This window comes from Macaca nemestrina, chromosome 8, assembly GCF_043159975.1.
Source record: "Macaca nemestrina isolate mMacNem1 chromosome 8, mMacNem.hap1, whole genome shotgun sequence".
Taxonomy (NCBI): domain Eukaryota; kingdom Metazoa; phylum Chordata; class Mammalia; order Primates; family Cercopithecidae; genus Macaca; species Macaca nemestrina.
In genome coordinates this window covers 59,937,725-59,965,189 of record NC_092132.1, presented here as the reverse complement: position 1 = coordinate 59,965,189, position 27,465 = coordinate 59,937,725, and the positions used below count along the sequence as shown (strand labels likewise).

Sequence of the window (27,465 nt, the reverse complement as noted above, 5' to 3'; positions counted from 1 at the left end):
GGTGTAAAATATGGGCTAGACAGCACTGAGTGTGGGAGGGGAGAGAATCACATTTGGCCTCGCTACATGTTACAAGTGGCGCTTGCAGAATCCTGGCTCCCTCTCTCTACATCCTCAGCAGGAAAAGTGCTTAAAACCATTTGAGGGGGCATAGCTTAGTTACATCCTGAATAGACATGTGTGAACCTGTCTTTTCTGGAAGCTAGATTTAGGTTAGCTTGAATGTCCAACCAATACCTGTATGCCTGCTTTCCATTCTGTCCTGTGCCATCTGGAGCAACTCAGCTCTCTGGACCTTAGCCCCAGTTTTCCAATTTGGACTGTGACCTTGCCTTTGACCTGTGGTTGGTCTTATATCATAGCCACTGACTGCTGCCTGTGTCAGGATGCATGCCCCTGCTCTGCCCATTGCCTTCCTGCCAGCTCAGCCCCCAGCTCCATTTTTTTTTTTTTGAGACATAGTCTCACTCTGTTGCCCAGGCTGGAGTGCAGTGGTGTGATCTCAGCTCACTGCAGCCTCTGCCTCCCGGATTCAAACGATTCTCGTGCTTCAGCCTCCAAGTAGCTGGGACTACAGGCATGTGCCACCATGCTTGGCTAATTTTTGTATTTTTAGTAGAGATGGGGTTTTGCCAAGTTGGACAGACTGGTCACAAACTCAGCCTAGCTTCTAATCCAGGACCTCTTACACCATCCTGTTCTATGGTCTGATGCTGACCACTAGTTGAGTTCAGGCTCAAGTGACTGCTTAGACCACAGGCTGAGAGTTTAGGCCTGGGAAGAATACTGCTGAGGCACCCAAGACCCAGAGGGGAGAGTACAGGCTGTTTTGAGCCAGAAACAAAGGTCACTGTGTGCTCTCCAGTGGTCAAAAATTTGAGCAGAAATATCTGGCTTAAATGGGAGAAAAGTGAAAGCAAGAAGAACATGAGCCATTAATCTTGTGCCACACGAATAACTAACATGAGGCTATAGACTTGCAACTCAGCTCACTTGGGTAGCATTTGCATCTTGAGTTTCTCACACATTGTGAAAAACCACCCAGGGATATTTTTATTTATGATCTTAATTTAATTTTGTTGGACGGGTACTATGTTCATGTGGTTTCAAATTCAAAGATATAAAAGGGTACAAAATTTAAAAAATCTTCTCCTATTTTCTGTTCCGGAGAAAACCAAAGTTATCAATTTATTTCATACATTTAAAGAGATATTGGATGCATATACATGGGTATAACTGCATGTATCATTTTGCTCTTTTGAAAAAAGTACAAATAATACATACTGTATACACTTTTTTTGTCCCTTACTTTTTCCTCTTATACATTAGAATTTGGCCCTATTACTGTACAAAGAGTAATTTTATTTTTCTTTCTGTTTTACATGTTTTGTTTTACTTTTTCTCCGAAACCCATTATCTTGGCATTTGGCCATTATACAAAGAGTATTTTTTTTTTTTTTTTGGCTTTGCAATGTTCTGTTTTATGGATTGCCATTGTTTATTTAGCCATTCCTCAGTCAATGGACATTTAGGTTATTTCTCATTGTTATAAACAATGCTGAAATGAATGGTACATTTCCTTGTATATGGAGAGGACTGCTACTGGATACAGGAAAAGGGGTCTAGTAATATCAATACCTTGTAAATAAATACATAGATTTTTGTTCTTCTCAATGACTTCTCACTATTTAGATTCTAATAACTATCCTGACAGGGAGGGAAAGGTAATACATACTTTTTTTTTTCTTTTCATTTTTTGAGACAGAGTCTCACTCTGTCACCTAGGCTGGAGTGCAGTGACATGGATCTCAGCTCACTGCAACCTCTGCCTCCTGGGTTCAAGAGATCCTCCCAGCTCAGCCTCCCGAGTATCTGGGATTACAGGCTTCTGCCACACCCAGCTAATTTTTTTTTTTGTGTGTGTATTTTTAGTAGGGACGGGGTTTCACCATGTTGGCCAGGCTAGTATCAAACTCCTGACCTCAAGTGATCTGCCCACCTCGGCCTCCCAAAGTGCTGGGATTATAGGCGTGAGCTACTGTGCCTGGCCCATTTTTCTTTCTTTCTTTTTTTTTTTTTAACATAAGGAAAAATGTATATAAAGAGAGGCAAAGGTGACAGCTTTCTTTAAAGGGAAAGTTGAATGGAAGGAAATTCATTTCTTAGATACACCTTGGAGTACCACGTTTTAGCAGGGAAGTCCATTCGTGCTTCCAGAAAAAATGCTAAGACAAAATCTTGTTGGGATGATCTGTTTTTAGAGCTCTTTAAAAAAATATCTGTTTCCTCACATATATACAAAGTAAAGGAAAGCAAATAGCTTATAGAACAAGGATGGCTTTTACATGATTGAGAGCAGATTCAAGGTGGAGTCACCCGTGGAAGTCATTGAGACAACAGAGAAGAGAGATCTTTCAAGGTGGCGAACCAGCTTCTGATTGAAGGGAGTGTGTGGTGGTGGGGAGGCAGGAGCAGTCTCATTGTCCTTATAAGTAGCTCTCCAGGACAGCTTTTGTGTTTGATATAAAGAGAGAAAACAAGTTTTGTGAGCACAGTCTTAAAACCAATGGAGCATACCTTGGTTACGTCCTGGAATAGACTTGTGTGAACCTGTCTTTTCTGGAAGCTAGATTTAGGTTAGCTTGAATGTCCAACCTATACCTGTATGTCTGCTTTCCATTCTGTCCTGTGCCATCCGGAGCAACTCAGCTCCCTGGACCTTAGCCCCGGTCTTCCAATCTAGACTGTGACCTTGTCTTTGATCTGTGGTTGGTCTTATATCACCACCACTGACTGCTGCCTGTGTCAGGATGCATGCCCCTGCTCTGCCCATTCCCTTCCTGCCAGCTCAGCCCAGCTTCTACTACAGGACCCTCTTATCTCACCCTGTTTTATGGCCTGCTACTGGCCACTAGTTGAATTCAGGCTCAAGGGACTGCTTGGACCAGAGGCTGAGAGAAATGCAGCAAATCAGGGCACTGAGATCACTGACTGCTGTGCGAGAAAAACTGTAGCTGCAAAGGAAGAACTGGTACACACGAACACTGAGAAACATCACCCCAAAATTGCTTTTCTCTAACTGAAATATGAAGATGAGTGTACAAAGAAAGAAACTTTAAAGCTTAGTGAGAAAGCAACCAAACATACCTGTGCACTTATTTTTTTATTTAAGAATTAAAAACAAATTTTTAAAAGACAGGGTCTTGCTCTGTCACCCAGACTGGAGTGCAGTGGCGCGACCAATGCAGCACCCAGGTCCCGGGCTCTAGCGATCCTCCTGCCTCAGCCTCCCGAGCAGCTGGGACTACAGGTACACGCCACTATGTCTAGTTACCTTTTGTTTTCTTTTAGTAGAGTCAGAGTCTTGCTATGTTGCTCAGGCTAGTCTTGAATTCCTGGGCTCCAGGGATCCTCTTGTCTCGGCCTCTCAAGTAGGGGCATTATAGGCATGAGCCACCATGCCTGGCCCAAGTTTAAATTTTCACTTTTAAAAGTATATACTTTTTATTTTTAAAAAGTGATTAAGTGTATTTTATTTATTTTGTTTTAATGTAACTTGAAGCTAAGCTTACTGTGTGAACCAAGCCATTTTGATCAGTGATAAATTGCAGGTCTAGTTTTCTTTTCTTCTCATTGAAAGATCAAGAACCTCAGCCTGCCATGACTTTCTTGGCTTCCTTTACTAGCATTTAATCCTTCTAGTATTTGACATAATTCCCATGACAACATGTGGGCTGAATATAATGTCCTTCATTTCACAAATGAGGAGATTGAAGTTGAAATATTTTGTCACTTGCCAGAAGTCCCATGTCAGGGTGGCAGTGTTGATATTTGATCCCACTTTTTGTGCCTCCAGCCCAAGAGTTTTTCCATGACAATCAGGAACCTTGAGATTAAAAACACATTGAATGTTGTCATATGTTGGTAAGAATAAAATACCAAAAAGAAAATGCCTTCTACACACAGCTTTTCTCATGTACTCACTCTAACCTTCTATTTGCGCAATTGGAAGCAAATGTGTTAGCCTCATTGGACTTTAGTTTTCTTGTTTGTGAGGTAGAAATAATAATAACCTTACACAGTTGTGAGGATGAGTAAATAGTGTATATAAAGTGTTTCATGAAAAGATAGCACTCAGTGAATGGCAACTTTCCTATAATAATAATAATTATTATTATTATATATGAGATCAGGTAGGTGAAAATGTTTTATAAATTGCAAGTTGATAAATGCAAGGTACTCTTGTTATAATTATTTTATTACATTTAAAAATATTTATTCACTATTTTTAGAATACGTTTTAATGGTTGGATCCATTTAGTATATTCACTTTAGTGTTATTCTAAGCCATTATCTTAGGAAATTAAAAATTTTAAGGTAGTTTAACTGAAGTGAATACCAATGCTTCTGAAAAGTGCTTTCCTTTTTTTTTTTTTTTTTATTTTACTTAATCTTAAAACTAAATGTCTTTCTGCAAGAAGAAATAATTCAAAAGTTCTGTTGGGATCAAGTATGATTAATAGCCTGAAATCAGGAATAAAACTGCTTTATAGAAGAGTAAGAAAATAAGGCACAGATAAATCTCCTAAATTCTTCTTTGTGTACTAGAGGAAAACAAAATGAAATTTCCTCAACCCTTAAAAACTTCGTGAGCTCTAAAACCATTCACAAACATAATTTATTATTACAGAATCCCAGTTGCACACCTGAAAACCCTGGGGCCACATGTGTTTCAGAATTCAGAATATCTCAGATTTTTTGAAAGCAATGTAACACAAATACTATATATGAATGCACTTATCAGGGTCTGGGGGAGCACCTTGTAATTGAACACGTTACTATTTTTGGAGCAAATGTATGAAAAGTCATGGTGCATGCAATAAATAAAGACTATAAATAGCTTTGTGTCAGGTCAGGTTAGGCCACAGATGAGTTCAGGTCAAATCAGGTCATGTGTTTTCAGGAATACTTTCGGTTTTCAGAAATTTTTGGATTTCAGAGCTGGAGACAAGAGACAGTGGAGCTGTATTTTTATCCCCAATGTGGAACAGGTCAACACGAAGGCAATGTGTCTGGTAGGAAGATCATCAGATCTGGACTCAAGTAGGCCTGAACACCTGATCTACCTTTTACTCCTCGGATTTATTGTGGAAATTACTTCACCTCTATAGGCCTCTGTTTCCTTATCTGAAAATGGGGAAAAGAATCCTACCTTGCAGGATTGTGGTGAGGGTTAATGATAATATAGGCCAGGTGTCTAGTTACCTGGCACTTACAGTATGATTGATAGCTGCTATCATTGTTCGTGAGAGGTAGTATCTAATGAAATAGAATAAAATCTTTTTTTTTTATTATTTCAAATTTGAAAGTAGCAGGGAAAAGGGGTAGAAATTTTGTGTATGAATCCCAGCAGACTTCCTAAAGGGAAAAGGGGCAAAGCCCCAAAGCTTTGTCTCTGGGACTTAACATTTATTGAAACCTATTAGGCTGGACAGGATAGCAACTGACCTCAACTCAGAGTCAGAGAAGTTCCAAAGAGTCCAAAGAGCCCCTGAAATGAAACCCCCAGGAGGGTAGAAAGAACTTGCACAGTGGGTTGGTCCCAACTGAGAGACGGGCAAATGTAGTCTGGGCTCATGAGGAATTGGCCTATCTCACCCTGAGCATCTGTGGTCATGCGTTCAACCTGTGCAAGTGACTATGTTAATTCATTTATTTATTCATTCAGCATTGTTTTTGAATGTCAACTAAGCATAGATCTATGAAAATATCCAAGAAACATACAGAAACAACTCTATCTTCATTAGCATTATAGTTTAAGAGGGACTTAAACAAGGAGCAACAGCAAATCACCCAAAATTGTGGTGAATTTTCTAAAGGGATAAACTTGGTGAGCAGTGGTAAGGGCAGGAATGGGCTACTTACAAAGAGGAAAGCAAGAGGAGACAGGACAGCCATGACCGAGGTTGAGGTGTGGCCAGAACACTCCTCCTCTGTGACACCTCGCTGCTGTGCCTTCTCATCACCAGCTTTCAGATGGAGTGCCATCCCCTCAGAAGGCCTTCTTGACCTCGCTAAACTTCATTTCACTCTCCACTTTCGCCAGTCACTTTCTCCCCATTATCCTAGTTTATTTTCTCAGAACTTGAGATTCTTGAGAGCTCTGAACATTTTCTCCAGTGTCTGATGGTGCTCAATATTTGTTGAATGATTAAAAGGAAGACTACGCAAAGACCTCAAAGCAAAAGAAAAGCTAGATGCATTCTACGAAATAAAACGAGGCATTTGGGTCTTGTTAATGATAATGGCCTCCAATGAATCCTGCCTCCTGCTATCCATGCCCTTACGTAGTCCCCTCCCATACTGACTCAGGGCATGGCCACATGACTTATTTGGCCAATGGGACATCAGCAAACAACACAAGCGAAGGCTTGATAAGTGCTTGTTTAGAACACAGATGAGCCACGTGAGAAAGTCCTGCCTGGTGTGGTCTCCTTCAAGAGGAAATACTACTTGGAGTGCAAGGTGCTGACATTCCAGCTGTCCCAGCTGAAATTCAGTCACCCAGCTGAAATTTGCTCAGTGAATAAAGTCCAGGCAAAACCAATAGAAAGATCCACCCATCCACCCTGTAACAGTGAGAAGAAAAAAAAAAGTTGTCATTCTAAGCCACTGAGTTTTTGGGTGGTCTGCTATGTGCAAGAAAGCTGAAACAGAGCTGAGGCATAGTGAGCAGGCGAAGGTAGTGTGAGATGGTTTAGGAAGGAAAACCATCATTCAGAACCTTACACATGTCAAATTACTGTATGTTAAATGCAATGGAAATTAACAGGTTTGAAGGAAGGGAAGACTTATTACTGAAAAGATCAGTTAGGAGGCTATTCCAGATATCTTTCACTGCTTTGAGTAATGGAATATGGTGGAAAAGACCAGACGCCAGTGCCCAGGCTTAGGCCTTATCAGACTGGCAACTTCTACTTCCCTTCTTTAGGAACACTCTCTGGGAGGCCTGAGCATCTGTTTAGAAAGCTAATTACTCTGCTGGAGCAATTACTTGGAGAGGCCCTTAGTCACAGACCCCTTCACCCTGCTCTGCCCCCAAATTCAAGACGAGGAGATATACCTCATCTTTCTCTGGGAAGAGTGCAGTCCACCATAAGTTCCCAGATATTATCTCTTAATTCTCACAATAATATTATAATGTCATTAATATCACTCAAATTTTTACAGATGAAAAAATGAAGTACAAATGATCTATATAGCTTTGTTTGAACTTTCACAGATGTAGAGGCAGCATTTTAATTTAGGCCTTCCTAATTCCAAAAGCAAGCTATTGCCAATATAAGATCTGGATGGGCTATGGGTTGGCAATATATGAGAGTTTTGGTGGCAGAAAGAGAGTAGGTGAAAAGTTGTATTAGAGTTAAGGAGAAGATAGAAGGAAAGAAAGCGATATTCCAGGAAAGCAACTTTTTCTTCTTAGTACTCTTCCCAAATTGTAGATGACCCTCTGTGACAACCACAACTAAGTATGAGCTCTGAAGAACAATACATCCTTATTCTATCTGGTTGGTGTACAAGGATAATTGCGGTTTTTGCCATTACTTTCAATGGCAAAAACCATAATTATGTTTGCACCAACCTAATAAGTTTTCCACACTTACTATTGCTTCAAATCCATTTAAAAGGAAAAATACTTCTTGAAGCATAATCATTAGTAGCTAAAAACTAGAAACCACTTACATATCAGCCAACAGGAGAACAGACAAGTACATTGTGCCACTGTTATACAGTAGAGTATAAACAGAACTATATGCTCAACGTACATAATTCTTAAAAACATAATCAAGAAAAGTTAGAGAACAATGTATATAGCACAATACCAATTTTATAATGTTTAAAAATATGCATAGCAATGCAACATGTAACTTACAAATTCATACTAGGTAGCAGTCACATGAACAATACACTTGAGAAAAGTAACTACCTGTTCAGGTGATCACAGTTGCCTCCAGGAAGAAAAAAATAAAGAAAGAAAATGGGAAATCTAGATTAAAGCTTTAATGGTATCAATAATTTATTATTATTTTTAAATGAAGCAAATATGGCAGGTAGAAAGAAAAGGAACTGTTTTCAAGGTGATTTTGGTGAGATCAAAGGCCAAAGCAAAGTTGTGTGAAGGCTTAGGTGGCAATTTGTAAAAATTTTAGCCCATTAGTTCACCAAGTACAACACAGGACATTGAACACAGTGAGAACTGGAAGAAATGAAGTGTCACTTTGTACCTTGATGTTGTGCAGTTGGGAAGACACCCACACACTGTACCCTACTCAGCAAAGCCACATTCTCTTAATGGTTTTCAGAAGCCGAGGTAGAGAGGAAGTGCCTTTTAAAAATAGCTTTTGAGGCAAGAAAGGCCGTAACAGGAAGGCGAGATGGAAGAACATGAACAGACTTGTTTCTGAGCACATGAAACATCCAGGAATTAACATGGTGGGTTTTGATTGGAGTGGAGTATGGGGAGAATCTATTCCTGCAGGCCAGATCTATGAGTCAGTGACTTCATTCGGTGGATGAGTCCTAGGGAAATTCAAGTAACTCTTAAAAATAGAAAGACCTGGAATTGCTAACAAATGAAAAATAAGATTCAACCACTTGTAAATGATGATATCAGGACTTTTCTTGTGTTAATTGGTGGAGAGGGTTTGGAAGAAGAGACACTAAACCTCGAATGAAAAGGAAGCCCTGCATGGAAATGACGTGAGGCAGGATGGGGCAGCTGGAGAAACAACCAACCAGTTTCATCAATGGTTATCTTCTGTTTACCTTTGTTTGTGCAAGAGCCCCGAAGAAGCTGCTTGCAACAGTCTTTCACATATTGTTGATAACGTGGTAGGGGTTATAACAAAGGCTTATTCCACTAATGCCCCTAAAAATATGGGCATGTATCTTATCTCTGTGCACTGGCCTCTTTAATATACCCTGGGATATCCAGATACCCTGAAACCTGAGTCCCAGGGTGTAAAACCCACTTCCTGGTATTGTGTATGATTTACCAATAAGGAGACTAAATTCCCTGGAAGAACATGGAGAACATGTGCTGATGTATCAGACAAATTACGTTTTCTGGTTGTAGCACTTGTTTAAAAAGAAGACACTGAAAAAGCAAGCTATGAACATATAGAAAGAAGGGTTCAAGTCCCATTGAATCTTTGTTAGCCAGTCTTTGGGAACAAATCCCATAGCCCTTCCTCCATAAATCCTTCTAGAGAGACAAAATATGAGATTTTTTAGCCTTTTACCTCCTCTAACCCTAACTTGCTTGAAATACTTAGTAATTTTTCATATCTTAAATAGAAAAATCAAGCCAGCCAGATTTTATTTATAAGAAGATGAAATACCAGTTTTCCCTGAAAGTAGGCCTAAATGCAAACTAAAGACACTGCTGACCTTTCCTTGTCAATCTAAAAGGTAAAAAAAAATTCAAAGTGGCCTGGGCACTCAACAGTAAAGCCTTTTTAGAAAACGATACAAGCGTTGGCTGGGCGCAGTGGCTCAGGCCCGTAATTCCAGCACTTTGGGAGGCCAAGGCAGGAGTATCACTTGAACTCAGGAATTTGAGACCAGCCTGGGCGACATGGCAAAACCCCATCTCTACTAAAAAACACAAAAATTAGCCAGTCATGGTGGTATGTGCCTGTAGTCCCAGTTACTTGGGGGACTGAGGCGGAAAGATTGCTTGAGCCTGGGAGGTCGAAGCTGCAGTGAACTGTGTTTGCAGCACTGCACTCCAGTCTGGGCAACACCCCTTGTCTCTAAATAAATAAATAAATAAATAATTTAAAATGATACAGGCATAACTCTTGTTTCTCATCTCTGGTAACTGTAAATGGCATTATACCATCCCTATTTCTTAAGGAAGAAACCTAGGAGTCCTCTTTGAATATTTCCTTTCACAAAATCTATTTATCAAATCAGCAGCAAGTTTAATAGCTTCTTCCTCCTAAACATAATTCAAATCGTCTCTTTTTGCACCACCACCTGCCATCACCATTTCTCTTGCAGAACCACCAGGCCCTGGGGAGACCACACTCCTGGAGAGAATGTGGGTTCTGCAAGAAGTAATTGATACCTTCAGGAAATGCACCTTTTCCCTCTAAACACAAAGCAAAACCCCCAAAACTGGAGCTGGGCCTTAGAGGCACATGTTGTCCCATCCTGAGAGTGGATGCCAATAATAACTCTGAGGCTCAGGTCACTGGGATGGGAAATCTGAATCTGTGACTCTTCTCCTTGGGAAGCTGAACTGGTTCATGGTTGCTGATGACCACTGGCTACTGATCTCTTTAAGGAAAGATTGTCCAGTTTAGGAATCTAGGACTCTCCCAAATCATCAAATAATGAGTTCATGAAAACCACCAGATACCAATAAGATAAGCACTGTATACGTCAAAGATGTTTAAAGAGGTAATAAAGAAGAAAATGTTAAAGAGATATCAGATGTGACCAGGCGCCATGTCTCACACCTGTAATCTCAGTACTTTGGGAGGCCGAAGCAGTATGATTGCTTGAGGCCAGGAGTTTGAGACCAGCCTGGCTAACGTGACGAAACCCTGTCTCTACTAAAAATACACAAGTTAGCTGGGCATGGTGGCAAGCACCTTTAATCCCAGCTACTCGGGAGGCTGAGACAGGAGAATCGTTTGAACCCAGGAGGCGGAGGTTGCAGTGAGCCGAGATCACACCACTGCATTCCCTGGGTGCAATGTGAGATGCTCTCTAGGTGACAGAGCAAGACTCTGTCTAAAAAAAAAAAAAGAAAGATAACAGACGTGAAGTATCGAGCTTGATGTCTAACACTCAGTGGGGCTTACTTACTATGTGGAAGCTCCGTCTGGATTGCACCTCATCCTTTCTTCACTGAACCAGCGCTATTAGCACCAATTTACCAGCTACTATCATCTGAAGGTACACGTTAATCATGCATGTTACCTTCTCTGGGCAGGCAATCCACATCTTTATGGTATTGAGTTTACGGCAGACCATACAGAGAGTTAACATAGTAGTTTTCTACTGCTGCTGAAACAAATCACCAAAATTTTAGCCTCTTACAACACAAATTTATTCTCCTGACACTTCTAGAGGTCACAAATCCAAAATACATTTTTGGGGCTAAAATCAAGGGGTTGGCAGGTTTGCATTCCTTCTGCAGGCTCTAGGGGAGAATTTGTTTTGTTGTCTTTTCCAGTTTCTATAAGCCTCCTACATTCCGTGGCTTATGAGCCCTTCTCCATCCTCAAAGCGAGCAGTATAAAATCTTCTCTCCCTCCTCTTTTCTTCCTCCTTCTTATAAGAATCTTTGTGATTGTATCAGGCCCATCTAGATGAATCAGAATAATCTCCCATCTCAGGAGCCTCCATTTAATCACATCTGTGAAGTCCCTTGTGTTGTGTAAGACAACATTTTCAAAGATTCTGGGGATTAAACCGTTGGGGTCAATTATTTAGCCTACTACAGGTAGGAAGCAGGGGGAAACTTCTCAAGGACTCATTTAGTGATGGTGGAGTTTGGAGGTGGTGGTGGCTGGGGTACTGAGGAGGAAACAGGCCAAACGGGAAATAAAAGATGATTTTCGACCCTGGGTGTAATTGAATTGGCATATTTTGAGGGGGTGGGATTCAAGGAAATTAGCTTCACTGAGGGCTGAAAAAGATTCAGGGATTTTGCTTTCTAAAAAGCAAAATTGGGAGTATAATTGTGGGCGGGGGGAGAGCAAGGGGAGTTAGTGATGGCTGAAATAATATAATGTACAAATAGTTTCATTACTAAAGCATATCATTCTCTGGATATTGATGGATATCATTCAATTGGCTGTAGTTGATGCAGCAGAAAAGAGTTCTAATTGGTCATTCATTGATTCTATTGATTCTATTCAAATTTTTAGGTAGTTAACTTATCATATATTATTTTGATGGAAATATCAATGCTGATATTAGCAATAGATACATGAGAAGAAGCAATTAAAAAGATCTAAAGATGTGTGGTTTGGCAGAATGATTATCAATATAGTCATTTATGTAGACTGCTTACCTTCAATTCCCTTATGGCACGATAGCACTAAAGCAAGTCAGATTGCTGTGAGTTTTATTTTATAAAGGCTGTTAAGTCTAAATAGGTTTGCTTAGTCATCATGGTTGCTGTTTTGTGGCATATTCCATTCACTTACAATTTAAGGAAAAAGTAAAGGGAACTTGTTTCTTTCTCAACACTTTTGCTTCAGGCAACCCCTTGTTGCTTTTACTACTAATGAGAGAATTTTAAGACAAAATTTTGCCTGCATCTTTCCAATCCTTGGAATACCATTTACAGGAGCATAGCACAATAAATCTGTTCATGCAGGTGATAAATGCTGTTGAGGGCTCTGCTTGCTAACCATTTAAGAAATACAGATTTACATACTTTCAAGGCATATCTGTGAAAATGTCAGTCCTTTAACTAAACACTCAGCTACACAGCCTTTCTGCTAAAGGGAGCACCCCCTGAGTAACTTGCCCACACTCTGAGCTCTTCCTGCCTCCAAATGAATTGGTGATTGTTCCCCTCCTGCCTCCAGTGTGTTGGTTACTGTTGCCATCTTTATCGAAGGTAAGGGTCCAGGCCCACCGGCTTGGAGTTATCTGTGTCTCCTTCCCTTTCCTTAGGCTTTCGTGGTAAATGCTGTCAATTCTATCTTCACAACCCCTCTGGTGTTCTTTCCTTCCTTCTCCTTTCATCACCATTGCCTCTCACCTGCTGACATCAAATCACATCCTAACTGACCTCATTGCCTAAGCCTTTGCTCTCTCATATCCAGCTAAAGACCTACTGCAAGAATGATAGCCCTGAAGCCCTGTTCCAGTCAGCTCATTCACGGTCAGGGAATTTTCAGCAGCTTCCCACTGCTTTGCATAAAAGGCAAATACCACCACCTAGCAGGCAAGGGCCTCAGATCTACTTTTCCAGATTTTTATTTCAATAGTTTCCTTTTTATTTTTCAGTAAAACAGAACTATATGTTGTCCCCAAATTTCTTTTCTTTCCTTTCTTTCCTTTCCTTTTCTTTTCTTTTTTCTTTTTTTTTTTTTCTTAAATAGAGACAAGGTCTCACCACGTTGCCCAGGCTGGTCTTGAGCTCCTGGGCTCAAGGGATCTGCCCACCTTGGCCTCCCAAAATGCTGGAGTTACAGGCATGAGCCACTGCACCTGGCTATTATCCCCAAGTTTATTCTGTGTCTCTCTCTCTTTACCTTCGGACTTCGCGATGTGCTGCTTTTTAATGTGAAATGCCCAACTCTTGTCCCAAACACACATATCCACTTGTGAAAATCTAACCTATCATTAAAAGTACATCTCAAATGATAGGTATTTCTTGAATAAAGTCTTTCATCTTTGCATTGCCTTAGAGTTTGTTTTACATCTTTCTTATGACAGCACTCACATTCAAACCTTGGTTATATTTATGTGTACACTTGTCTCTCCACCAGGTGGGTAGTAAGACTCTCAAAATCAGAGTCTGAATTTTATCAATCCTAGGACTCTTCCATTCTCTTCAATAGATAATCAAAATCTTTTGTTAAATATTGGAATGAATAAGCAAGTGAGTTGATTTTGTTAATTTATTTCTACAGAACATTAGTGATGTGGTGAACAAACACTTTGAGCACATCCAAAACAAAAACCATCTGGAGCTAGAGTAACAGCATTTTTAATCAAGCTACACTGTAATACACACTGAGCTATTAAAAATTTCATGCTGGAAAAGGTGCCAGAATCTTAGTACACTATTTTCAGGAAAGAGATACCATTTCTTTCCCTAAGACGTGACCTCGTCTTAGTACCAGAAATGTGAAACCTAACTGGAGAATAAATAAGTTTCAATTTTTAATAGCTCATAAACTCTGACAGGGCTGGGAGTATCAAATTAACTTGAGCATTATCCACCCTGCAGTGCCAGCCGAGGGGCATGTGGAGAGAAAGGTGCTGAGGGTGGGTGTGGGTGTGGGTGCTCAGCTTCTAGACGGTACTGGCAGCAACAGCTGCTGCTTGGCTCTGGAGGCAGCCATCTGCTCTCCCTCTGTGGGCAAGAGGTCCAGGATGAGATGTGGATGTGGGTGGTCAGATGGGGCAGGGGCTTAGGAGGAGGCCTCAGGCCCTGGTTGGAGATACAGCTGACCTATATGAAGCAGAGTAATTAGTTATAGCATCACCGGTATATAAAAGGGTGAGGGAATCTCAGAATTGAGTTATAATACCTGCTTGTGAGATGATATTACATTAGTGATGACAAAGGGTAACTTCTATGAACTTCCAGAAACAAAGGATTATCTGGGGAGTAAACTTAACAGGCGCTTCATTTCAGAACAACATGAAAAAATTACAGGCACATAAATCTAGAAGTAGGCAGCTCCGTCTCTACCATAATGGATGATGAAAGGTGAGATTAAATGATTCTGAACTTTGTCTGACATGATAAACCTCTATGACTTAAGAAAGTGAACCCTGCTTGGCTGGACAGAGCCTCCCTGATATTATTATGGTAAAAGGAATTTCTCACATTGCAAGCTGGGGAAGCCAAATATGGACTTTGTGCCACAGTGTTCTGCATCCGTTCGTACACAGGGCTTTTGCTTTAAAATGAGCATTTGGAAGAACTGGTAAATCATTTTATGCACTTTGCTTGTATTATATTCTAAATAAATTTATAAATGGTTGATTCCCTTTAAATCTTATTTTTAAATCCCTCTTCATCTTCAATATAGCCTGGCTTGTTAATTTATTTTTTAGTTCAGGGTGAACAACTGTGGCCATACACATGAAGAAAATACAAGATATTGGGAAAGATGACAATTTCATTGCATATCCATGACCCCCTCTTCTTGTTAATGCCCTGCAGGTAAGAATCAATCAGTAGAATACACAAGGCCTAGGGACCTCCAAAATAATGAAGGCTTCTATAGACCCAGGCATAGGGCAGTGGCTCCCCTAGGTACAGGATAGATGTTTTGCCCTGGGATAAGGAACTCAGAACCCTTGGCTCCCTGAGTGGGTGCAATCAGTGAAACCTGGTAGATGTCTCTTGGTCTTTGGAGAAAAATTCCCTTTGCCAATATCCTATGTACAGCTTGCGTCTGCAGGCCAACTGTAGCGGCCCTGGAGAGGAACTGCAACTTTGAGCGGAACTATTGTTAATCTACACAGTTAAGGAGGGGAGAAGCCCCACCATGCTCTTTCTTCCTTCTTTTTTCTTTTTATTTACTTATTTATTTTTGTAGAGATGAGGTCCCACTATGTTGCCCAGGCTGGTTTAGAACTCCTGAGCTCAAGTGATCCTTCCACTTCGGCCTCCCAAAGTGTTAGGATTACAGGTGTGAGTTACTGTGTGCCACCCATCATGCTGTTTCTCACCTGGAGCTTCAAAAGGTCACTTTTCCCCCTTAGCCTCCAAGGAAGACTTTTGACCTTTTGCTCACAAAATAGCCAATGGCCAACAGTGTGAGAAGAGATAATCTATGTGACCACTGTTTAGAGAAATGTAGATCAAAACAATGAGAGACCATGGGAGTGGGAGACAAAATTCAAAAGACTGATAATATTCCTGTGGAAACACAAAGTGCTCCAATAATTCATTTGCAGCTCTTATTTAAATTATAAATGGACATAGAGTTAGATTCAAATATCTCACTTTTAGGAGTCTGTGCAATTGAAAAATTAGCAAGAGTAATTGGAAATAAATGTGCAAGGATGCTAACTGAATCAATGTTTATAAGAGCAGGCATTTCAAAATAACCTCAAGGGGGAATGGAATTGAATAGTGATACTAGACAAGTGCTTTTGTGATACTTTAAGTGTAAAAAGTGAATTGAGGAGCAATGGCATAATATGATCCTGATTTTGCATATGAAATGTTTTCGCATCTACACATTTATGCATTCAGTGAAGAGAGATTAGAAAGAAACACCAGTCTACTAACATTTGTTGCCTTGAAGAGAACATGACTCTAAAAGAGGACAGATTGTTAATTTTTACTTGATTTACATCTGTATTGTTTGATAGTTGCAAATAGCATATATTCTTTTTGTAATAAAATTGTTTAAATTTTTCTTAACCTCATATTTAAAAGTTTGTAAGATTTTGAGATATTAATCTGAAGAATTTCAGAGACAGATTATAGAATTTAAAAATTAAAAATTTCTTGCCTTAAGAATGAGTCAATATTTTAATAAAATCTTGTTTTAACCAATAAGAAAAGTTTACAAGAGGAAAAGAACCATTTCTGTAGTTTCTACATGTCTACTGACATGTCAATATAGCTATTATGCTCCCTTTTGAATATTGTTTTATTGCCTTATAAAATTGGAAATCTCCTAACCAGATGAACACATGGAGAAGTTATTTTATTTTGTACGATCTACATGATGATTATACTCCTAAGAGGAAAATAAATACGCTTGTTTGAAAAAAACCAAGGGAGTCAGGGGAATCTCACTCAACTCTGTGGCATAAGAGAAAACTTTTAAATTAAATGATTGGAAAGAGAAAAACAAAGCTAGGGATAAGTTCTGAAACCTTTAAAAAAAATCTTTGCTTTGTGGTTCCTTTAAGCGAGCGGTTCTCAAACATTTCTGTGCATCAGAGGGCTTTGTTAAAACACAGATTGCCCAGCCTCACCTTCAGAGTTTCTGATTCAGTGGGCCTGGAATGGAAGCTGAGAATTTGCATTTCTAGCAAGCCCCAGATGATGCTGATACTGCTGCTCTGAGGACCACACTTAGGGAGCCACTGCTTTAGAAATATTCCTTGTATACCCTTTGTCAGAAATGGCTAAGATTTCCAGAAGCAAGAATAGGAATAAAGGCAAGATGTACACAAGTGATAGATCTGATACTGGGGTTGAGATTATGTATGATATACAATTTTTTAAAAAGTAAGACTATGACTAAGCTGTCTATTACACTACATGTGCTGCGGTAGTATTTTGTATGTTGTATAAAACAAAAGCATTAAATAAAACAAAAGTATTTAAGAATAATAGAAAATTATTTCTATGTATTAAATCTCACTTATTTTTTCATTGCTTATAAAAGAATATGAATTGTAGAAGTTTCCAGCTAGTTATACATATTAGAAAATAAACAAAAACAAAATATTGAAAGAAGAGAGGACAGAATGTTTACGAATCATTTGTAATTTTAAAATTAAAAAATTAAATTAAATTTAAAATAATAATAATTATTATTATTTTGAGGCAGAGTCTCACTCTGTTGCCCAGGCTGGAGTGCAGTGGCGCAATCTCGGCTCACCACAAACTCTGCCTCCCAGGTTCAAGTGATTCTCCTGCCTCAGCCTCCTGAGTAGCTAGGACTACAGGCATGTGCCACCATGCCCAGGTAATTTTTTTGTATTTTTAGTAGAGATAAGGTTTCACCATGTTGGCCAGGCTGATCTTGAACTCCTGACCTCATGATCCACCCTTCTCTGCCTCCCAAGGTGCTGAGATTACAGGTGTGAGCCACCGAGCCTGGCCAAATTTAACATTTAAAAGTTTTACCCGTCTTTAGTTGTGGTACATGATTGCTTTAAAAATACGGAGGTGTTCTTTTCACATTTTCTTTGTGTGAAACAAACATAATATCTCTTTAATGATTGTTTCATTGTGACTGAAGCAGCTGAAATGCACAGTGTGCTCTTTTGAGTTTCCCTATAATTGTTCAAGATTGATTTTTCATTGTTCTTAAACTTTTTTTTTTTTGGGGAAAGAGAAACATGGAAAAAAAAAAAGAAAACTTTAGATAATTATAACCTTATACTATCTTCGGGGCAATGCCTCATTTCTAAGGGAGTTTAAGCACTGTGCAACAGAGCCAGGAGGTTCCGGACTCGTCACTGTCACGCCAGTCTTATAACTTTCCAGCAGGTCCTCCTTCCCAGATTTTCTACCTGAAGCGGTACCAAGTCTCTGGACAGAGCTTCAAGGGAAGGATTTTGGGGTCATGGGTTTTTTCCAGGGAAGCTAGAAAAAAGCTTCCCTTGCAGTTTGAGTTTGAAGGCAGTAGCTCAGTGGCAGATCAGGACACCTAGGAACATTTCCAAGGAAGTAGTCACTTCTCTCCCAGCCTTGAACCCTAATCTCTGGGTTCTTCCCTCTGAGATTCTTCTCCATCTCAGCTAAACTGTGCATCATAATTGCATGGCTATTTGAGCTATTATTTTTAAATAAGATGTTTACTTTGCGAAAGCTCTTATGTTAGGGAAACCAGAGGTCAGCATTGCAGTTTGTTTACAGATCTGTGAAATGACTTTGCCCTGCTACAGCCTTATTTACATCACATTTCATCTTTCATGCTACCCTCTCTTTTCCAACTTCAGTTTCCTAATGCTCTTGGTTACCCCACTTTGGAGATCACCCCGGCTTGCCTAGGACGCATCTCTCCAACATTCAATGAGTAACCTTGGCTAGTTAACCATCTTGAAACAAATTCATATCAATGCATTAATGACAGAAAATAGCTTAATGTGGTAACTTCTAGTCACATCTTTGCTTTACATGGTGATTTTAAAGATCTTAAGTAAAGAAATGCATTTTAAACAATAAAATGCCATGGACTGGTAGGGCCAGCAAGAAGGAGATGTTTAGCCAGAGCAGCTTCCCTTGGTCCTTTGTATCATAATAGCTAGTTCATCTTTGGTTGATGCAAAAGTTGTACTTAAGAGAAAGCATGTGAACAGGGTTCTCTTTTAAAAGTATACTGCAAATGGCTACCTGAAAGGGAAATGAATGGGAACCCTGGCACTATGGTGGGTCAATCTTGATGTTCTCCATTCATCCCTTATGCCTGTTACCCATGTTAGTCTGTTTCTTATTAATTGGAAATTACTTTTACTTATGATTAAGAAACTGTTATAGTCCTGGACTTGCATGTAGAGGATAGGATTACAATTCGACAAATAGCCAAGTAATATCTGACCAACTAAGTTAAGATCCTTAGAATCTGGCTACATAGGGTTTAATGTGGCTAGCAAACTACTTCCTCTGTAGTGAGAAATAACATGACATCAAACCTTTCAGAATTAGGCCAGCAACCGAAATGGGGGGAAATTGAATCAGCTGTCTTTGAAGCTGAACCCCGTCATTAAGGGCTAGATGGCACAGCCATAGAATAGGTTAGGACTGTTCTAGAGAACTAGTGATGGTTATATATTAATACCTGTAATTTATAAGCCCATAAGGATTTATGCTTCTTGTATTTTATATGTTTATTTATACTGGTTTTCCTTCACTTTGACAGTCTCAGTCTATCTCAGATTGGCAGGAAATCAATTGAAGTAAGCTTTGTTCAGACTTCATTCAGACCTCTGGGGATACAAATGGTAGTGACTGGTTATCATGGGAAGAGTGAAATTCAGAGGAAATTGAATCAAAACCCTCTAAACTTAGGCATTTTTAATAGTACTAAAACCTTGGAGTTTTTTAAAAAAAAACTTCAAAAATCTTTTAGCTTTGTTCTATTTTATTTTTATTCTTTAGAAAGAGATATGGGAACTTTATGATCACCTTGGATGATTTTATTGTAGTTAGAGAGTAAAACATTCTAGCTCATTTCTGTAAATATGCAACTCAGTAACCATGTCTCAGTAGAAATGCTTTTTATTTACAGAGAGTAAATAGAAAGTAATTTCAATTTTCTAAAAATAAAAAGTACTCTCAAAATTTATGACAACGTGTAGTATAAGTATGTACAGATACACTATTTAAAATTTATGTCTTAGACTTTCTTAGCTAATATTCATTTTTATTGACTTTTCTCAGAAATTATTTTAATCAGTCCTGTATTAAAAGATGCACAATTTCAAATTTCTTCTTATCAGATTAAGACACAAAATAGGTTAAAATATAACTTGCCATTGTTAAGTTTAAATGGATCTTAGAAGTGTTAAATTTACATTTTCGTACTATTCTGGATACTTCTAGGAATTTTAAATTTGATGTCATAATTCTTCTATCACCTTTGTTTGTCTGCATTTAACATGTGGCACAGTGTGATATCTGAATGCCTCTCTGAATAGCTCCCAGCTGTAATGACTACTGCCATTTTTGGGATGGATCCACGGATTCTGTATCTATCTTGTGTGCAGGTAGAGGGAGTTTAAAGGAGATTTAAATTACCCTCTCAACTCCAATGACTCTTCATCCCTGGAGTTTGGTTAGCTGATTCTGTGCCTTGGTCCTAGTAATTGGGGGTTCTATCTCCCCTAAGATCTGAACTCATACCACAAATGGTTTCAAGACATGTTTCTTTTCCTAAAGGTAAGCCTCTGGCTCGGTAATGATTCTGGTGCCCTAGGCTTTCTAGGTCTGTTAATCTTAATTCTTTTGGTCATGCATTCCTTTGAAATTATGATAAAAGTTAGGTTTGTTTCCTTTGAAAGTGCACATATTCTCAGGTACGTGTGCATATACACACATGCTCACAATTTTGAATACAGTTGCTGGGCTTTCATGAATCCTAAGGCAACCCCCAAAGAATGGGATCTCTGAATATTTCAGGCTTTAATGCCGTGTGTAGTACACCCAAGCAGAAATCAGCCCAGCTGAGGCAGCATCCTAAATCACATGCCATTGAGGCTGTCTTGCCCTTTGGTGCACCAGAATCTTGTCAACAGTAGTCAGGTAGGATCCACCCAATACAAATATTTGTCTAAAGCAATACCTAGAGAGGTAATATAATTTACAACTTAATGAGAAAAATAAAATCATCTACTGAGCATGAGTGAAGCTACTTTAGAGAATGAGAACAGTAAAGATTGTACTGTGTTGATAAAGACTTAATTGCACTCAGTGAATTACAGAGCAGCAAGGTTCTGATATTTGCTTCCAGTTTCTCTTCACTGAGGAACTTTTGAACTTCTATATGCATTGTGACTAAAAGAATTGTGGCCTGTCTTCTATGGATGAGTTTAAGCTCAACCATCAAACATCCATTAAACACCAAGTATATGTCAGGTCCTAAGCTGGGTGTTGTGACCAAAAAAAAAAAAAAAAAAAAGAGTGAGAAGCTCAAAATGTTGTACAGGAGAAAGATGTGTAAGTAAATAATAATGAAAGGGATTGTTACTTTTTAAGTGTAGATTCCATGCTAATGGTTTCACATATATTATTTCACCAAATCTTTAAAACAATCCTAGAGGCATGTTTTTTTTAATCCTCATTTTATAAGCCAGGAAACAAAATCATGGACGATGGACCATATGCCATGGTAGAACTAAAGTTCAGACCCGACCACAGGGAAGACCCAGGTTTTCGGGAGGCCCTTTTTAAAAAAGAATGCACTTTGTACTCATCAGATGGCTACTATGAAACAAAAAGAAAAGCCAACCAGACAAAAATACCGCAGAAAACAAGTGTTGGTGATGATGTGGAGAAATTAGAACCCTTGTGCATTTCTGGTGGGAATGTGAAGAGCTGTCACCATTGTGGAAAGCAGTATGGTGATTCCTCAAAGAATTAAACATAGAACCACCTTACGGTCCAGCATTCCACTTCTGAGTATATATCTGAAAGAAGTGAGAACAGGGGCTGCTACAGATATTTGTACAGCTGTGTTCATAGCAGCATTATTCACAATAGTCCAAAGGTGGAAACAAACCCAGTGTTTATGGTCAGATCAATGAATAAACAAAATGTGGCACTATGTGTACAGTAGTTTCCCCCTTAACCAAAGCTTTGCTTTCCTCCATTTCAGTTACACATGATCCACCACAGTCCAAAATTATTAAATGGAAACTTCCAGAAATAAACAATTAATACATTTTCAATTGCATGCCATTCTGAGTAGTGTGATGACATCTCACAGCATCCCACTCCATCCTTGTGGTGCCGTGAATCTCCCCTCTGCCCATCGTATCGCCTCTGTACACGCTGCCTTCCCCTGAGTCACTTAGTACCTTCTCGGTTATCAGATTTGCTGTTGCCATGTTGCAGTGCTTGTGTGTAAGTAAAACCCTTATTTTACTTCATAATGGTCCCAAAGCCCAAGACTTGTGACACTGGTAATTTGGATGTGCCAAAGAGAAGCCACCAGTCCTCCCTTTAAGTGAAAATGTGAAAGCTCTTGACTTAATAAGGGAAGGAAAAAAGTCATATACTGAGGTTGCTAAGATCTATGGTAAAATCAAATCTTCTATCCAGGCAATTGTGAAGGAGGAAAAAGAAATTCGTGCTAGTGTTGCTGTTGCAACTGAAACTGTAAAAGTTACAGCTACGGTACATGCTGGGTGTTTAGTTAAGATGGAAAAGGCATTAAATGTGTGGGTGGAAGACATAATTAGAAAACATGTTCTGATAACAACTTGTTGCAAGAGAAAGCACTGAGCATCTGCGAAGACTTCAGCAAGCAAGAAATGAGTGACACCAAGCCGCTTACTACAAGTAAGGGCTGGTTACACCGATTCAGGAACACAGAAGGTTAAAAGGCTATGGCTACATCACAATGCTTACATCGTTCACTTCCTGTCATCTCATCACAGAAGCATTGCAACATCTCCCGTCACAAGAAGAGTGAGTACAGTACAATGTGATATTTTGAGAGCGAGAGACTATATTCACATAACTTTTATTATGAAATATTGTGATAGTTGTTCTATTTTATTATTAGTTATTGTTGTTAATCTCTTCCTATTCCTAATTTAAAATTTAAACTTTGTCATAGGTGTGTTTATATAAGGAAAAAAACATAGTGTTTATAGGATTCGGTACTATCCATGGTTTCAGGTATTGTAACGTATCCTCGCAGATAAGGGGTACTACTGTTCATACATGGAAATATTATTCAGCCTTAAAAAGAAATGATACATGCTACAATATGGATGAAGATTGAAGATACTATGCTAAGTGAAATAAGCCAGATAGAAAAGGACAAATACTGTGTAATTCCACTTATATGTGATACCTAGAATAGTCAAATTTATAGAGTTAGAAAATAGAGTAATTGTTGCCAGAGCTCGGGGGAGGAAGGAGTGGCGTGTTATTGTTTAATGAATATGGAGTTTCAGTTTGGAAAGATGAGAAAGTTATGGAGATGAAGCGCGATGGGGGTTGCACAGCAATGTCAATGTACTTACTGCCACGGACCTGTATACCTTAAAATGTTTAAAGTAGTAAATTTAATTTCACCACAAAAAGAATACAAAATTAATAATAAAAATTAGTGACTAAAGTGAATATCTATATAGAACAAGAAAATGATTTATAATAAATCAAATATTTTACAAAGTTAAATATCAAAAATATCACAAAATAAAAAAAAATTTATATTCAGCCACTGCCAGACACAATTCTCTAATAGTTTTTATCTATATTTAAATTTCATGATTCCGAATTATCTCTTCATATGACAAAAATTTTGTATTATTTTCTGTAGAGAGAATAGAAAGATATTTCAGTCTTATTTCAAGCATGGTTGATTAAAATTTGTGTTTGTTCTTATTAATATTGGGATTCATAAAACTTCACACACATTTGAAGTACTGCTATAGGTTTGTGTCTTAATACACAGGATTCTTTAATTTTGCACTATTTTCATCAAAAAAATTTTGTAACGTATTATGTGGTTTTAATTGTGCATAAGACATTATCAGATACATTCCTGAGAGAACCTGTCTTAACTAGGTTTTCTGGTCAAATTCTAAAAAGGAATTCTCTGCTTACAGTTTTACACATTGGATGGTTGAAATTTTTTTCCCTGGATTTGCTCTGCCTCTGTGCATTTCACCATCTGTTTCTCTTCAATAACCTACAAATTTCTGAACCTGGGAGCCATTAAGAAGCACACTTTCACTTTTCGATGTGACTTCTGGCCCTGCATTATTTGTTTTGGCATAGTGGGTGCTACCCTGAATGGCTAGCAATAAACTATCAATATACAGAAATGACTGATACCCACATAAATATGTCCCACTAAAGCCAAACTAAAATTATTCTCAATTCAACATCCTCCCTTTCGGTCTCAAAAATGCCCGCAGCCTCTCCAACAACACCTGATACAGGAAATATGATGCCGGACAGTTGTAGTAAAATGATAATGGGGTTGACTGATTGTGGTTAAATATCTTTTGCAAATTTTATATAAAACATTTCTTGTGCCCTTCTGGGATCTTGGAAGTAAATCAAGCCAATGAATGGTCTTGCAGCTTAAGCATCATTATTTTTATAATATTGCCACCTCTGCCCAAGTCTATCTCACTCCAACATTTTTGCTTCTCTCCACTGTGCTATTCCACCTTAGATAATTGTAAAACATTAAGATAAGGGCAATGAGAGAAACCTAATTAGACAGTAAGGACACATTAAGGAAAGACACATAAAACAACCTGGAAGGAAGGCTACGGAGGGAATAACTCACCTATCTCATGCTGGCCTGTCCTGGCATGGCACTGTTTTATTTTATGTATTTTTTTTACCCCTTTCAGAAAAGTAACAGCACAGTTCTGCCCAACTAGCACATCTAATGCTGTGTCCCACCCACCTGCCCTACACTGACCAGTGGTGCCATAAAAGTCCTGGTTTTTTCCTTTTCTTTTGAAAAAAAAAATTAGAACAAATAGAAAGCTTCGAACAAATGTTGGCATGATAGAAACAAGGAATAAAATACATAGAAACATCCCAAGGGAAGATCTACATGCTCTAAATGAGTTTGTGTCTCTTGGAGAGGAATAAAATCCAGAGCACAGAAGATGTTCAGATAAGATGGATGAAACTCAGAATAACTCGAGGTGCAGCGAAGACTCAGGCAGAACAACTATATCCTGGCACGTGCTATCCCAAATTTCAAAACTAGAACGGTGGATGTAGGTGAGTTATAGATCATGAGCTTGATGCAAATGTAGGTAATATTCTAAGATACAGTATTCAGTAGATAGTGTTAATCACGTAGGGAATAGTCAATAAAATGATAATAGGATTATTGATATTGAACTGGATATAAAACATGTAAAAAGCAAGTTGACTCCAATCAGGCAATAAAGACATTAAATTCAGTCGAGTAGTAAATAATATCCTGTAGAGGGAATTTCACCTATCAAATTACACAATTATAAACTATAAAAGAAGCCAGGCATGGTGGCTCATGCCTTTAATCCCAGTACTTTGGAAGGTCCAGGCTGGCAGACTGCTTGAGGTCAGGAGTTCTGGACCAGCCTGGCCAACATGGTGAAACCCCTTCTCTACTAAAAATACAAAAATTGGCCGGGCATGGTGATGCATACTTGTAATCCCAGCTACTTGGGCATACTTGTAATCCCAGCTACTTGGGAGGCTGGGACACAAGAATTGCTTGAACCGGAAGGCAGAGGTTGTAGTGAGCAGAGATCATGCCACTACACTCCAGCCTGGGTAACAGTGAGATTCTGTCTAAAAAAAACAAAAAAGTTGTAAAAGAGGTAACTTTAAAAATTGGGTAAGGGGGCTGGGCGTGGTGGCTGACGCCTGTAATCCCAGCACTTTGGGAGGCTGAGGCGGGCAGATAGATCATCAGAGGTCAAGAGATCGAGACCATCCTGGCCAACATGGTGAAACCCTGTCTCTACTAAAAATACAAAAACTAGCCGAGTGTGGTGGCACACACCTGTAGTCCCAGCTACTCGGGAGACTGAGGCAAGAGAATTGCTTGAACCCGGGAGGCAGAGGTTGCAGTGAGCCAAGATCGCGCCACTGCACTCCAGCCTGGCTACAGAGTGAGACACTGTCTCAAAAATAAATAAATAAATAAATAAATAAATAAATAAATAAATAAATAAATAAAAAAAACTAGGTAAGGGTACACATGATATACCGGACTGCATGAACTGGTGTGAGTTTGGAAAGCTCTGTTACCTCAAGGAGATGTCCAGCAGATTGACTTTTGTGTTGTGTGGTCCCTGAGCATGTGTGGTACCTAATTAGGTCCCTGCCCCTCTCTCAAATTCTTTAACTGACACTTCAACCCTGGACTTGATTCTCTGATACAGTATCCTTGGCCCAGTCAGATCATACATCTATCTATTCTCTTTATTTGCATAAGTGGCTTTAAAATACTGGGAGAAGAAAGAAATAACTATAAGAATGTTGAAGTTAGTCAAATCCACAATATTAACATATTTGTATTAACTTTAGAAATTTAATTATTTAATCATTGGGATAATCTATGATAGATTGTTAAGTTGTTTGAAGCATTTGATAGAACCTGATATATTAGAAAATCAGTTATATGAACCGTATAATTTCAATTTTAAAGTACAAGAGCATTTTCTTCAGTCTATATGCAGTGTTTGAATGTTTAAGAGAACATAACTTACTACTGCATACATTTGATTTATTACTTTTACTGGAATTGCTTTAATTATTAGAACCCCCTCCCTCCTTTTTTAAACTTGCAAGATGTATAAAAGATACTAATGTGTCAGGCATTTGAAATGTTGGCGAGATTCAGGTAGACTGAATTTGTAATTGATATAATATATGATATTTAAAAGAACTTAATTAACCAAATCTATCAATTGCATTAATTGTTTAGGGGAATTAACCTCAAATTGAAGATTAGTCATGGAATAAGTTTAAATGGTAATTTATATTGGCCGGGCGCAGTGGCTCATGCCTGTAATCCCAGCCCTATGGGAGGCCGAGGAGGGCAGATCACCTGAGGTCAGGAGTTCAAGACCAGCCTTGCAAACATAGTGAAACCCCCTCTCTACTAAAAATACAATAATTAGCCAGGTGTGGTGGCACACGCCTGTAATCCCAGCTACTCGGGAGGCTGAGGCAGGAGAATCACTTGAACCCAGGAAGCAGAGGTTGTAGTTAGCAGAGATGGTGCCACTGCACTCTAGTATAGGCGGCCGAATGAGACTCTGTCTCAAAAAAAAAAAAAAAAAAAAAAAAAGAGAGGCCAGAATATTATATTATCCTTTTCATATTTCCAGATTTCCAGAGATTTGCTTGACAAATATAGAAGGTTTAGAAAAACTATAAGGGTTTTTAAAACTTTGCAGCTTTCATTCATTGAATAGTAATTAAGATGTAGGTAGGACTGTATTTTATAAGATTTAAAGATTCTTTAGCAGTCAGACAAAACACTTCAATTTTGTTACTTACACTTCCGAATGAGAGAAGGCTGCCACAGAGGACCACGCAGGGGGTTGCACCTGAGGACTGGATACCACAAGCTGGAGGGGGAAAGGGCAGCTTATGTATAGCAAAAAGGGTGGGGTTAGCTAGGTTGAATAATTTTGAAAATTTGCACAATTTTGGCGGGCTTTGGTGCATGGGCTGTGTCCTTAAGTGTCTGATGTCTGGCCCTGTGGTGATTAGAGTGGGTACATAGTGGCCCCGGAGTGTGAGAACCTGATAAGGGAAGTGGTTGGGGTGTGGATTTAATCGGCTGCTCAAGAAAGGAA

At 38.9% G+C, this 27,465-nt stretch overlaps 1 protein-coding gene across 1 annotated transcript in view; it reads right to left on the bottom strand.

Annotated features, from left to right (window-relative positions):
* The window catches only part of CA1 (carbonic anhydrase 1), a 52,484-nt gene extending 25,249 nt beyond the window's left edge, over positions 1–27,235 (bottom strand). Inside the window, 1 exon segment of the mRNA NM_001305891.1 lies at positions 27,164–27,235. The gene's annotated coding sequence lies outside the window, so the exon portion shown is untranslated.
* Positions 27,236–27,465: the final 230 nt, after the last annotated feature.